The 14,602-nt window shown below is 36.0% G+C and overlaps 1 protein-coding gene across 7 annotated transcripts in view; it reads right to left on the bottom strand.

Moving 5' to 3' along the window:
* Positions 1-14,602, bottom strand: part of lrba (LPS-responsive vesicle trafficking, beach and anchor containing) — a 442,809-nt gene that overhangs the window by 190,860 nt on the left and 237,347 nt on the right. The gene's annotated exons all lie outside the window — the stretch shown is intronic.

The following is a 14,602-nucleotide window of genomic DNA, read 5'->3' as shown; positions in this document are numbered from 1 at the left end:
TCAATCGAGTAATCGGATAAAACAAATATATTTTTAGGTGAAGAGCAATTATAGATATACATGAGAAAACAAGACATTTTATCCTTTTCAGTCAATCAATGTCTTTATTTTTGATGTATATTGTTGAAAACAGCCAACAATTGCATCTCAGATGTTTTGTTTTTAAAAAAAAAGACTAATTCACTATATATATATATATATATATATATACACCTAAAATGCCTTAACGCTTGATAACACACATCACTTAAAAGTTAGGATTTTTTCCCACGTTTTTCAATTGAATTTCTATTTGTGTCAAGCCATTTTTAAGTTCTACACTGTAAATGCTAACATTCAAATTAATTAAATGTGATAAGTGAACTAAACTCAATTTTCATCAACCTGTTGTGAACACTACTTTTAAATAAGTAAGTAGTAATTTGGGGTTGGAGAACTTGCTTAACTTGATATATCCCAGTTAAGTCAAATTAGAAAAAATAATTTCTTGTACCCAGTGTCCTTTGGGCGTTCTATCAGACATGCGCAGATCTGCCCTGCCCACTTTCGCGCTCTTTCCAACACCTTTCTCAGTTATTTTCGCCATTGTGGGTTTACTTGTCCTCAGCACACTGATTTGGTAAGTACATATTTTACTCTTTTGTAAACCGTCGATTTGTCTTGTTGTAGTGTAGTAGCCTGTGTGCTGCCAGGGAGGAGAAGTGTCAATTACATCAAATATCACCGCTAGCAAGCATGCTATATGACCGTGACAGGAACCTCATCATTTTCAGAAACAAATGTAGACTACAGTTTATGGTAGACTCCCATTTTATGCCGGCCGGCGTTTTGAATTCTTGACAGACGGGGCTCGTAACGTTTTTAGGCGATGGGAGAGGTTTTTAAAACCGATTTAAAACAGTTACCGAGCGGTTTTAAGTTAGGTAGACCGAGGGGAGGTTCGCTTCCTGTTTTAAAAATAAAAACACTAATTCTATCGTTAGCGGGTGTTTTATTTTGTGAAACTAACAGGAAGTGCCTTAATCACTACGGCTAGCTTGAGTAGCGCCGAATTTGCACGTTGTGGATCTAAACGGCTACTTTCTCACGTAAAAATGTTAGAAATGTCGATAAAGTGATTTATTTACAGAGTTAGTGCTAGAATTAAGTCAGCTTCAGCCTGTCTATTTCGGCTCAGGTAAGAGCTAAATGCACAGTCAGACCTTATGTGCGCCAACGTAATCGGTTCTTGCGTTGGAGCAGGGGTCCCGAAACTACGGCCCGCGGGCCGGCTGGATACAGCCCGCCTCCACAATTGGTCCGGCCCCCTGAACCCCCCCCCCCCCCCCCCCCCCCAATAGTGTTATTATTTCCTGGCTTTTTTCTGTGAAGAACCCAGACAGGGTTATTTGGTTATTATCTATTTAATTAATTGTGTTATTATTATTCATTATTATATGATATTATATTATGTTATAATTATTTTTATTTTATTTTGTTCCAAGAAGAATTCAGAAAGGGTTATTTAATTATGGCTTTCTGAAAAACAATAATTTTTTTACATTTAGGCACTGCTGCAATCGTCACACTTTTTCTGTTACAAACTGACCCGGCCCCTCATCAGAGAAGGGAAAAGTCATGTGGCCTTCACAGGAAAAGGTTTGGGGACCCCTGCTTTAGAGTGTTTGTCATCTGCCCTTCCATTTGCTTTTCTTCATGTGCAGTGCTCCCCCTCCATGTTTGATCAAACTGCACTGATAATTTGAAATTGTTTTAAAATGCATTAATCGCAAAAATCAGAGGACTAGATCACATTTCCCCCTGTTATTTCACCACTTTAACTTTGGTCTAACCTAATATAGGAATACAGATAGAAAGAGTGCAGAGATCACACTCGACGCCATAACAACCTGGTGTGTTTAAGGTTGGTCATTTATGTGCCTATATTTTGAAATTGTTGCCTTAATTTTGTGTTCTTTTTCACCATCCCCCAATCAGGCTGAAGCAAATGGTCAAAAGTCCACACATACCTCAGTCTCAGCAATTACAGGTATGTTTCATACACTGATCAATGAATCATTTAATATTTGTATTTGTTTCATGGGTTGGGATAACAAACATGCATTAATGTTTTTACAGATGGATTAAGAAATTAATTGTACATCTCAATTTGAATGTTCAAAAATAATCAATTACATTAATTTAAAAATAACTCATTGTTAAACATTTTAGTTTGTGAATATTAAAATAATTTATTGCAGATTTTAATTTGTGATTAAAAATAATTGGACATTTTAATTTGTGACTGTTAAGAAAAAATTTAACTTTTTTTTTTTCTAACAAGTTCTCAATGCTGAAATTATCATGTCTTTTCAGGTCAACCAAAGCAGTATTTTCTAATGCAGTGGACTTGCAAGTACTGCACATTTTCTGCTGAAAAGAGCCTACTTGCTTAAGCATTACCGCTTAAAACATGGATACCACACTCGGACATCCCTACTCCCATGTCTTCATAAGGACTGCCTCTGCACATTTAAATCTTTTAATGCACTCAAAGTACACCTATCGACATGGCACTCTCAAAAAGATGCAGGCAAAAGTGGAGAAACTGCATTTGACCGTCAGTTGTGCAACTTTGTGGAGCCCTGCTCAGGAGCAGACTTCTTTACCCATTTGCGAGGACATCTTAAGCTGAGGCAAATGGTTACTTGCCCATATCAAGACTAACTTTCAGAGCAGTATTTATTCGACCTTCACTGCACACAAAAGCAAAGAAATGTGAAATGTGTTTGAGCCATAGTGTGGGTAGGACATTTGTGTCTAAATCATTCAATCCCAATAAAAGTTGCTTTAATAAAAAAAAACTTATTTTTAATCAAAGAAAAAGAACCTTTTGCAAAAATATATTTTTTTGAAAATATATATATTTTTAAATATATATTTTTTTTATTGACGTGTCACTTTTTTTTAAAGGAAAAAGTTTGAAACTTTTTTTTTAAAGTGGAAAAAGTTTTGAACGCATTTCTTTTTTTCTTTTTGAAGTGGAAAAGGTTTTAAAGGCACTTTTTTTTTCGATTGAATCATTTTGACACAAAGATACGACTTCAACGCTACTTCCGACATGTTTGAGTGGCAGGTGACTACACCAATGGCATAAAAGAATGACTAATGGCCACCAGGGCTCCATCGAGCCATCGGACTCTGCTCGAGTCCAAGCCGAAAATAGGGCACTGGTACGGGGGGGTGACATTGGCATCTCACCGGAGTGCCCGCGCTGGTATGGTGCGCTGCTGCTTAATGTGATTCAAGAGGGGAACTTCACCCACTGCCCTGTCGTGACGGTTGGCAATCGGGGTCCAACCGCAGTGTCGCGACGCGCCGGTATGGGAGTGGCCGACGAGTGGCCCGACACTAGCCTGCCCAGTAGCCCGCGCCGGGAGCCCCGTCGCTTCAGCTTTGAATGAGTGTCGTGTCAGTCGCGGGCCGTCTACTCAACAGCCGGCCTCCGCGCCGGGGTAGTGATATCGGGGTCCGCCAGTGTGCCGCAATAGGGCACCGTACCATCGCCGGCACACCGGTGAGATGCCGATGTCACACCCCCGTACCGGTGCCCTATTTTCGGCTTGGACTCGAGCAGAGTCCGATGGCTGGATGGAGCCCTGGTGGCCATTATTTTTGCTTCCTGCTTTTATGCCATTGGCGTAATCACCTGCCACTCAAACATGTCAGAAGTAGCGTTGAAGTTGGATCTTCGTGTCTAAATGATTCAACCGAAAAAAAGTGCCTTCAAAACTTTTTCCACTTCAAAAAAAAAAAGTGCCTTCAAAACTTTTTCCACCTTAAAAAAAAAAAAAAAAAAAAAAAAAAGTTTAAAACTTGCTTTTCAAAAAAAAGTGACACGTCGATTAAAAAATAAAAATTAAAAAAAAAATTTTTTTTCAAAAAAATATTTTTGCAAAAGTTTTTTTTTTCTTTGATTAAAAACAGTTTTTTGATTGAAGCAACTTTTATTGGGATTGAATAATTTGGACACAAATGTCCTACCCATAATATGGCTCAAAAACAAAAAGGATTGCTTCGATCAAAGAAAACAGTTTCAATGAAAAATAAAGCGTACATTTCTGAGTCTCAAATATTTTTTCACATTCAAACCTTTTTTTCTACAATTGTTTTTTTTTTTTTTAATTGAAGTGATTTTATTTTGAAAATATACATTTTTTGTTTGAAGCAACTTATTTTTGGATTGAATAATAAAGACACAAATGTCCTAGCCAAAATGTGGTCCAAATGCAGAATTACATCAATCAAAAAAGTTGTTTCAATAAAAAAAAAAAAGAATTAAATTTTTAAAAAAAAATTTCAAAGAAAAATAGTTTTCAAACATATTTTTTGACTTACAAATTTATTTTTGCATTCAAACAAATTTTTTTGATTGACATGACTTTTTCTTTGATTGAAAAAAAAATAATAATATATATATACTAATGAAATATTTTTGAATAGAAATTACTTTTTTTTTTTTTTTTTTTTTTTTTTTTTTTTTTTTTTGAGGAAAAAGCTTAATATGAAATTAGAATTTGAATAAAAATAAGACACATATTCTTGGTAAGATTTTAGGTTTCTCAGGTGTATAACTCCAGTACACGTTTTGCATTTACTCTTTTAGTGATGTGAAAAAAAACAAAGTATCTTGTTTACTGTATCAGGTGTTAAAGTGAAATTTGAATTTGAACTGAGTTGTGTGTTTTAAAAAGAGTTCTGTATTTTTATGTTTATTTTATCACTGCTGCACAGTTTAAACCATGGCACAATGTTGATTGTAGTTCCAGTTTTGATCACTAATATTGTTGGAGAAATCAGAACTGTTAGCTTTACCAGAGCTCAAGCTCATGTTGTAATGGGAAACTAGTTTGACGCCATGTCTTCAATGCTGAGTTAATTATGAGAAATTATGATAATAGGATCTCGCCTGTTAGTCTTTGGAAATTACAGGATAGGAGTGGACATTGATGCAGTTCAGGTATTATTCAGTCATTTCTGTAGCAAAAGGTTATTTTAGGTACTTATACTTTGTATGAGGTGCAAAATGTTTGCAAAAGTAGGTTTATAATTAATCCACTGATTGTTCATTGATACTGAGCATTAACCAAACACCGTTCAGCCTGCCAGGAGCCAGTGTCTCTCATTAAATGCACTTTTGAGCATTTTAAAGTAAATTTTAATTCCATTGAATTAATCCAATGAGTGTTCTCCATTTATTGTGTTTTGGGGGTCATTACTGTTAGATAATGTGTTTTTAATGAAATTAGTATGTGCAGATGTAATTTCTATTGTGGAATTCTTTTAGGTCAAGAAAATTAAGTTGACCTGAATATGATGGGAGTACTGTGCACTCAAAATAAACAAGTTACTGTAATCCAGTTATTTTAGTTAGTTTGAGTACTGCCAACTCAATAAAAACAAGTGATTATAATCCAAATTTTTTAAGTTAATTTGAGTACTGCCAACTCACAATAATTAAGTTAATCAAATCTAATTCATCTAAGTCAACATAAATTAATTTTTTTAAGGCAGCAAGTTTGCATATATTTTTTTAGTAAAGTCAACTTTTAATATTTTACAGTGTAGTAAAGTTTTAAGTTAGTCTAAACTGTAAGTCCTGATAGGATTTTGAATTTTTGCAGTGTTCAAAACAAATGTATGATACAGGCTGTATTGGAGCACATTAGGGACTAGTGCTACTTGGTGTTTTATCCAGCAATGACTACTGAGCTAAAATTGATAGTTAGCATTATTGAGTTTTTATTTGACACCCTCATCACTCCACAACGCTATGGTATGTTAAAGCCTGTATGTAAGACACGTTAGCCACGCATCAAAAGTGGTCTTAATTAATAGAAACCTAGCCCTCCGCAGGGCTAAAGTTACGTGAGCTAGTAGTGACAGTAACGTTAATCTTATATATTAGCGCTTAGCGCTCTACTGCTTTAAGATGGCGGCTGTTTGCTAACGCTGCCCAGACGCGGCCTAGTCTGTCATTTTGCATCTAGTTCAACATACATGTGATCTCTATGAGACCCATCAGACGCTACCTGCAACTAACGTAACATGTGCAGGCTAGTATTTAGCAACGTCGGTGTCGTTTGTAGCGGCTGTCTGCTGCAGTAAGTTTTTTTTTTTTTTTTTTTTTTGCTTCTTCCTCTACGCACGTGACATCAGCGCGTTGTGTGTCCCGCATTAAAAGTAGTCCGAGCAAAACATGATGATTAGAGCTGTCAAAATAAACGATTACTCGAGGTGAATAAAATTACTCGGATCAGTTTTTAAACTCGAGTTACTCGAGTTGCTCGAGTATTCGTTTCAGCTCTAATATCTTGTTAAAATCATGGCGTCTTTAATTCTGCTCTCGCGTGCTCTCGCTTCCATTTAGGGTTTTGCTGTTTAAAAAAATGTTTTTTTTAAAAAGTGCCCTCCTGTTCAAAATTTTTCCTCCCCCAGAAAATAGAGATTTTAAGCTTTCCAATGATGTATCACACATGCATATAGGACAATTTTGAAATGTGGTCAAATTGGGTGTCTCATACCGGAACTTCAAGTCACCTGAGTGTTTTCCGCCATTTATATATATGTTAGAATTTCAAGAATTTAGACAAGTTTAAGGTGAAACGATCTAGAGCCGCGGGTTGCTGACCCCCGGATTAGACGTCTATCGCTTTCAATGGCAGTGAACGAGTTAAAAGCTAATAATTTTACCTCTGGCCAGTAAAAAACGTGCTTTAATTATTTTGTCGATCTGTCGATAATCGATCCAAACATAGAAAAATTGGGGGGAAAAAAACATTTAAAAAGGTCAATGTTTGAAAAAGAAAATCTGGACCACTCCTTGATGTCTGCGATTTCTGTATTGCGACCCATGTTATATAACCGTGTTTCACCCATAAAATCCCCAAAAAGTCCAGCTGTGGCCATTCACAGCGGTCATGATTGACACTCGGTGATACATGCTACATGGAGTTTTTGGATCGAAACAAGGTTAGCACGCGATAATACCTCCTTAAAACCATGGTGTCTTTAATTATGCTCTCTCATGCTCGCACCTCGAGTTACCGGAAAGCCACAAAAACACAAACATTGCAGTCGAACGCTAGCACGAGAATTATGGACACAGCAAGCTAACTGACTAACATGCTGTCCATTATCTTTTCGACCCTTTGGATAGCTTATTATGGGATGTTCCCAATGTATAAGAAACATTAGATGCTTAAATCATAAAGCCTAGGTCCGAGGCTTCAAGGCTAATACAATCAATAGATAGTGTTATGTACTCACATATATTATATGTTCCCTTTGTGCATATGAAGCCTTTTATTCTCAGTATCTCGCATCTCCCTTTAATCATAATTTTAAAAAGTATTATGGTTTTGAAATATAATCCCTAAAATTCCCCTGGAAATGTTTTATCTCCGCACAGATTAAAATTAAGCCAAATGAAAAACTGTATGCAGTGAAGTTATCATTAACTATACAGCTAACTCCCCATTTACCCATGTTTATTTAAAAAATAAAACAGAGCTAAATTAAATCTACATTTACTCACACACCAATTTTCTTTTTTATTGTACATCCACCCACGTCTTAGTGCATGTATATTTATTATCAAACACTTGAGTAGACAAATGGGGGTCATCTTGAAGTGTTCGTTAATTATTATGTATCAGAATGGGTGTCAAGAAAATTTCATAGGTCTTAAAAATGTTTTTTTTTCCATTCACCCGATTTGACCTACATTCAAGGTGTCAAAAAATGTCCTCCTGTTAAAAAATTTTCTTCCCCCAGAAAAAAGAAATTTTAAGCTTTCCAATAATGTATCACACATACATTTGGCCAAATTGGGGGTCACCAGAGTGTTGTCAGCTATATATCATATATTTTTTACAAATAAATAAATACAATTTTAAACAAAAAAATATAATAAACATAATACCTATAAAATCGAAATGAATACAAACACAATAGGGCCACCAATAAGACTCTAAACTGGACATTTAAAAAAAAAAAAAAAAAAAAAAAAAATTAAACACTCACATTACTTTAACATACAAAAAAAGGGAGAGGCAGCGAGAACCGAAAGTGGTATTTGCCATGTGGCATTTTTTTAAGGGTATCCCTGGCATGGACGTGCATAGCCGTCAATGGCATGGCCTTACTTGGGTGCCAGTTGATTGATAATGCGCTGTAATGTAAAGTGTATGGTCAAAAATCACAGCCATATAAAATTTATAAAATTTTTGCCATATAAAATAAATGGAAGATTTGGACGTGCGTAACCGTCAATGGCATGGACGTGCATGGGCTGCAAAAATGCCATGTACCCTAAAAAAATGCCCACATACTAAAAAAAAAAAAAATGTCACATCCCAAAAAAAAATATGCCACAAACCAAAATCATACCAATAAAAATGGCACAAGTCAAAATACATTTTGCCACATGGCAAAAAAATGCCACATAGCAAAAAAAAAAAACGCCACATGGCAAAGAAAAATTCCACATGGCAAAATCCATTTTGCCACATGGCAAAGAAAAAAATCCACACGGCAAAATCCATTTTGCCACATGGTAAAAAAAATGCCACATGGCAAACAAAAAAATTCCACATGGCAAAATCCATTTTGCCACATGGCAAAAACAAAATTCCACATAGCAAAAACAAAATTCCACATGACAAAATCCATTTTGCCACGAGGCAAGAAAATGCCACATGGCAGAAAAAAAAAAAAAAGAAAAAAAAAAACATGGCAAAGAAAAATTCCACATGGCAATATCCATTTTGTCACATGGCAAAGAAAAAAATCCACATGGCAAAATCCATTTTGGCACATGGCAAAGAAAAACTTCACATGGCAAAATCCATTTTGCCACATTGCAAAGAAAAAAATCCACATGGCAAAATCCATTTTGCCACATGGCAAAAAAAATGCCACGTGGCAAAATGGATGTTGCCACATGGCAAATTCCATGTTGCCCCACGGCTAAATCTATTTTGCCACGTGGCAACATCCATTTTGCCATGTGGCAAAAAAATGCCACATGGCAAAATCGGTTTTCCCACATGGCAAAAAAAAAAATGCTACATGGCAAAATCCATTTTGCCTCATGACAAATACCACTTTTTGTTCTCGGCCCTGCTGAAAAAAGGTTCATTTGCAAATATGGTACTAATAAGCAACCGTCTCCTCAGTTCTGCTAATGCGAGATTTCTGTACACGTCCAATTGATTTCAACTGCGAATACTCATTTTTCAATGCCATTGACGGGGCTAGACGTCCAATTTATTCTGACTGGGACCAGTCGACATGAATTGGACGTCCAGCAAAGTATAAAAACACGCCAAACGTTCCCGTTTCCAAACACACACACACACGATGACGCTACGTGTGTAATCCTTTATAATCCAGCCAGTCAGCAAAACATTGTTGTGTTGTCCTCTATCAACACCTGAAGGCGGATCAAGAAAAAAAATGCGCAGCTGGGAAGAGAAAAAAAAAAATCTCTTGTCATGGAAAATATGCAGGCGGCTGATATTTCGAATGCTCTTCCTGTAATTAGGCCTCCCTTGAGGATTCCTTAGTTAGCAGTGCTGAAATTACTACCAGTGTCCCCCCCTACCCCTCCAAAGCTAATACGTACCACATGACTGGGTGTTCACACCAGGCCAGTGGGCATGAAAGACGAAGAGGGCGGCGATGAAACAGATATGGGATGAAAATTTGATGTGTTTTGCTTAAAAAATGGGAGTTTCTATGTTCAGAATGGGGGTAAAAAAACAAAAACTACTCCGCAAAATAAAACTAAGTGTTGGGAAAGACGCTTAAAATATGTACAGTTTCTAAATTGTCGTTACAACCAAAACAGATGCCATTTTCTATAAATGAAAATATTAAAATTATATATAGACTACCGTATTTTCCGCACTATAAGGCACACCTAGAGGCCTTCAATTTTCTCAAAAGCAGACAGTGCGCCTTAAAATCCGATGTGCCTTATAGTATATGAATCAATACTGTTTAATCATGGCATGACATTTCCTTTGGCGTAGCACCTTCTAGTGGATGTATAATACAACCACTACTACTACTACTACTGCACCTAATAATGTGGTGCACGATATACATGAAAACTTTTAAAATAGGCTATTCATTGAAGGTGCACCTTATACTCCGGTGCGCCTGATAGTGCGGAAAATACGGAATGTACAATAGCTAAAATTGGAACACTTAATACACCCCCCAAAATGTGCAAATTAAAAAAAATTAATTTTTTAACACGACAATGCCATGAAATTAATAAACTAAAACTCGCAGTAAATAAAATATGGAGAGTAGATAAATTTTTAACACTTAATAAGAACACAATTAAAATAACTGCCAATTTCTTAAATAATATTGAAAAAAAAATTTAATATAAAAATAATAAAATAATTTTTAGTAAATGTAAGTTAAAAAAATGAAACCAAGTGGGTGGAGGTAAAAATGAAGAGCAGTAATAAAAAAATTTAAATTAAAAAAAAACTTTTTTTTTTTTTTTTTTTTTTTTAAGCACAAGAGTGAAGTTGCTAAATTATAATGAAATAAAATAAAGTAAAATTAAAAATAGTAAACTAAAATTAAAATAAAGTTACTATTATTATTATTATTAAAATTATTATTTTTTTAAATGAGTAAAAAAAAAATTTTAAAGGCACGATTCAGTCCAAAATAATTCAAAAATAAAACTTCCAAAAATGGAAAACTTAAAAAAAACACACATATATTTAACAAGTCTTAAATTTTCTCCTTAATTTTTTTTTTTTTTTTTTAAAAACACTGGACTGTGATAAAATTACTAGTTTAACTTTTTTTTTTTAATGTGTAAAAAAGGTATAATTTAGTCCCAAATAACACAAAAATAAAAGATAAAGTTGGGAAATGGAAACATATGTAAAGTAACTTAAATTTGGAAAAATTCAAAAATAAAAAAATAAAATAAAAATGAAAAAATACATTTTCAATAAAAAATGAAACAGTCAAAAGAACTGACAAAATGAAATTCAATTTTTAAAAGTATGGAAAAAAAACACAATCCAGTCCAAAATAATACAAAAATAATAGATAAAATTAAGTTGGGAAATGAAAAATATCTTAAGTAACTGAAATTTGAAAAATTAAATAAAAATAAAAAAAAAACCTGTGGGCAAACAAAATAAATAAATAAATAAATAAATCACAAACCAGTTCAAAATACAAGCATAAAAAATATATAAATTAAATAAAACCAAACTGAAAAACTACTGATGAACCAATTACAAAACGCGATGCAAGCAGACCAAAAAAACTAAAAAAAAAGAAAACGAGACAACTCCCAATATGTAATTATCACACCAGCGCCCTTGGACTTGTGGCGTACCCCCTGGAGGGTGCTCGTGCACCCCCAACCACAGTTTGTGTCAAATGCATTACACTCAAATGACAGTCAAATACTTTCCCATCAGATGTCGAGTTTCCTGAAATTTCACCACAAAATCAAACATTTTTAATCACGCCCGGCATGGAAGGACCACATTTGAATATCATTCACGGCAATAGATGTCCAAACGTATTGGATGTCCATCACCGTCAATGGTATCAAGCGAATTAAGAAATGTAACATTCCCCTATAGGAAGCAAGATGGTACGTTCCTGTTCTCATGTTCCCCCTCCCCGTGTGATGAAGATAATTACAGCCAGATCTGACCTTTGCGCCGGGCGCTCGGAAAGCCGGGCCCGACGTTCTCATCTGCAGTCGCGCTTCCGCAACAAATGCCGGGTCGACAAAAACAAGACGAAAGGTTACGTCGGGAGTTGGAGGGGTGACGGAGTTATTTTAATGATATATTCCCAGGACGGGTGCCAGCGTACTGGGCTATTTTTATGATGTTGTTGTGCTACAGACGTGACACAAATGAAGCTAGCTCGGAATAAAGGACTTTATAACACTTAGTTTGTTGCTTTGGGGTTGCAAGCGAGCATCACTTGAACTTCAAAACTTTGGAGAAACCAGATCCGGTTTGTAAATAAAGACACATGTTGGCTCGAGCGTTGTTTTTCAATCATTATTTTGAATGGCGTATCGTGTTTCCTCTATTATTTTTCTGCTATTTGCGGCTGGGTGACCAATTTTTCAATCAATCTTGGAGGTATGACAAGAAATTTTTAGTGCTGCATAATGAATCGATGAAAAAAAGCTTTAAATTACACTTTGCTGCTTCGAGTATCCGTTTAATTAAAGTGGGTTTGCAATGGTTGGTTTTGAAAGTGTTTGCATTTAGTTTTATTGATTTAGTTGGATACACTGCTCACTAGTGGCAACAAATAATATGACATAACTCATTTCACATGGCTGAATCCAGCTGCTCCCTGTTAAGACCAAAAAGGTTTTGCTAATTTTTTTAATGCATTTGTAATTTTGTTTATAGGTGTATTTAGCCGTTTTTTGTGGGGTAATATGTGTTTGAACTAGGATTGTTCCGATCATGTTTTTTTGCTCCCGATCCGATTGTTTTAGTTTTAGTATCTGCCGATCCCGATATTTCCCGATCCGATTGCTTTTTTTGCTCCCGATTCAATTCCAATCATTCCCGATCATTTTTCCCGATCATATACATTTTGGCAATGCATTAAGAAAAAAATTAATAAAACTCGGACGAATATATACATTCAACATACAGTACATAAGTACTGTATTTGTTTAATATGACAATAAATCCTCAAGATGGCATTTACATTATTAACATTCTTTCTGTGAGAGGGATCCACCGATAGAGAGACTTGTGACTTTGTATATTGTGACTAAATGTTGCCATCTAGTGTATTTGTTGAGCTTTCAGTAAATGATACTGCAGCCATTCAACCCAAATGCATGATGGGAAGTGGAACCATGACTTTGCGTAGTGCTACCAATTGATATACAGTGCCTTGCAAAAGTATTCGGCCCCCTTGAATCTTGCAACCTTTCGCCACATTTCAGGCTTCAAACATAAAGATATGAAATTTAATTTTTTTGTCAAGAATCAACAACAAGTGGGACACAATCGTGAAGTGGAACAACATTTATTGGATAATTTAAACTTTTTTAACAAATAAAAAACTGAAAAGTGGGGCGTGCAATATTATTCGGCCCCTTTACTTTCAGTGCAGCAAACTCACTCCAGAAGTTCAGTGAGGATCTCTGAATGATCCAATGTTGTCCTAAATGACCGATGATGATAAATAGAATCCACCTGTGTGTTATCAAGTCTCCGTATAAATGCACCTGCTCTGTGATAGTCTCAGGGTTCTGTTTAAAGTGCAGAGAGCATTATGAAAACCAAGGAACACACCAGGCAGGTCCGAGATACTGTTGTGGAGAAGTTTAAAGCCGGATTTGGATACAAAAAGATTTCCCAAGCTTTAAACATCTCAAGGAGCTCTGTGCAAGCCATCATATTGAAATGGAAGGAGCATCAGACCACTGCAAATCTACCAAGACCCGGCCGTCCTTCCAAACTTTCTTCTCAAACAAGGAGAAAACTGATCAGAGATGCAGCCAAGAGGCCCATGATCACTCTGGATGAACTGCAGAGATCTACAGCTGAGGTGGGAGAGTCTGTCCATAGGACAACAATCAGTCGTACACTGCACAAATCTGGCCTTTATGGAAGAGTGGCAAGAAGAAAGCCATTTCTCAAAGATATCCATAAAAAGTCTCGTTTAAAGTTTGCCACAAGCCACCTGGGAGACACACCAAACATGTGGAAGAAGGTGCTCTGGTCAGATGAAACCAAAATTAAAATTTTTGGCCACAATGCAAAACGATATGTTTGGCGTAAAAGCAACACAGCTCATCACCCTGAACACACCATCCCCACTGTCAAACATGGTGGTGGCAGCATCATGGTTTGGGCCTGCTTTTCTTCAGCAGGGACAGGGAAGATGGTTAAAATTGACGGGAAGATGGATGCAGCCAAATACAGGAACATTCTGGAAGAAAACCTGTTGGTATCTGCACAAGACCTGAGACTGGGACGGAGATTTATCTTCCAACAGGACAATGATCCAAAACATAAAGCCAAATCTACAATGGAATGGTTCAAAAATAAACGTATCCAGGTGTTAGAATGGCCAAGTCAAAGTCCAGACCTGAATCTAATCGAGAATCTGTGGAAAGAGCTGAAGACTGCTGTTCACAAACACTCTCCATCCAACCTCACTGAGCTCGAGCTGTTTTGCAAGGAAGAATGGGCAAGAATGTCAGTCTCTCGATGTGCAAAACTGATAGAAACATACCCCAAGCGACTTGCAGCTGTAATTGGAGCAAAAGGTGGCGCTACAAAGTATTAACGCAAGGGGGCCGAATAATATTGCACGCCCCACTTTTCAGTTTTTTATTTGTTATAAAAGTTTAAATTATCCAATAAATTTTGTTCCACTTCACGATTGTGTCCCACTTGTTGTTGATTCTTGACAAAAAATTAAAATTTTATATCTTTATGTTTGAAGCCTGAAATGTGGCGAAAGGTTGCAAGGTTCAAGGGGGCCGAATACTTTTGCAAGGCACTGTATCTTCTCT

The sequence above is a fragment of the Corythoichthys intestinalis genome, chromosome 8, assembly GCF_030265065.1.
Source record: "Corythoichthys intestinalis isolate RoL2023-P3 chromosome 8, ASM3026506v1, whole genome shotgun sequence".
NCBI classification, from domain to species: Eukaryota; Metazoa; Chordata; class Actinopteri; order Syngnathiformes; family Syngnathidae; genus Corythoichthys; species Corythoichthys intestinalis.
The sequence above is the reverse complement of the archived record's forward strand: the minus strand, read 5'-3'. Positions and strand labels throughout refer to the sequence as shown.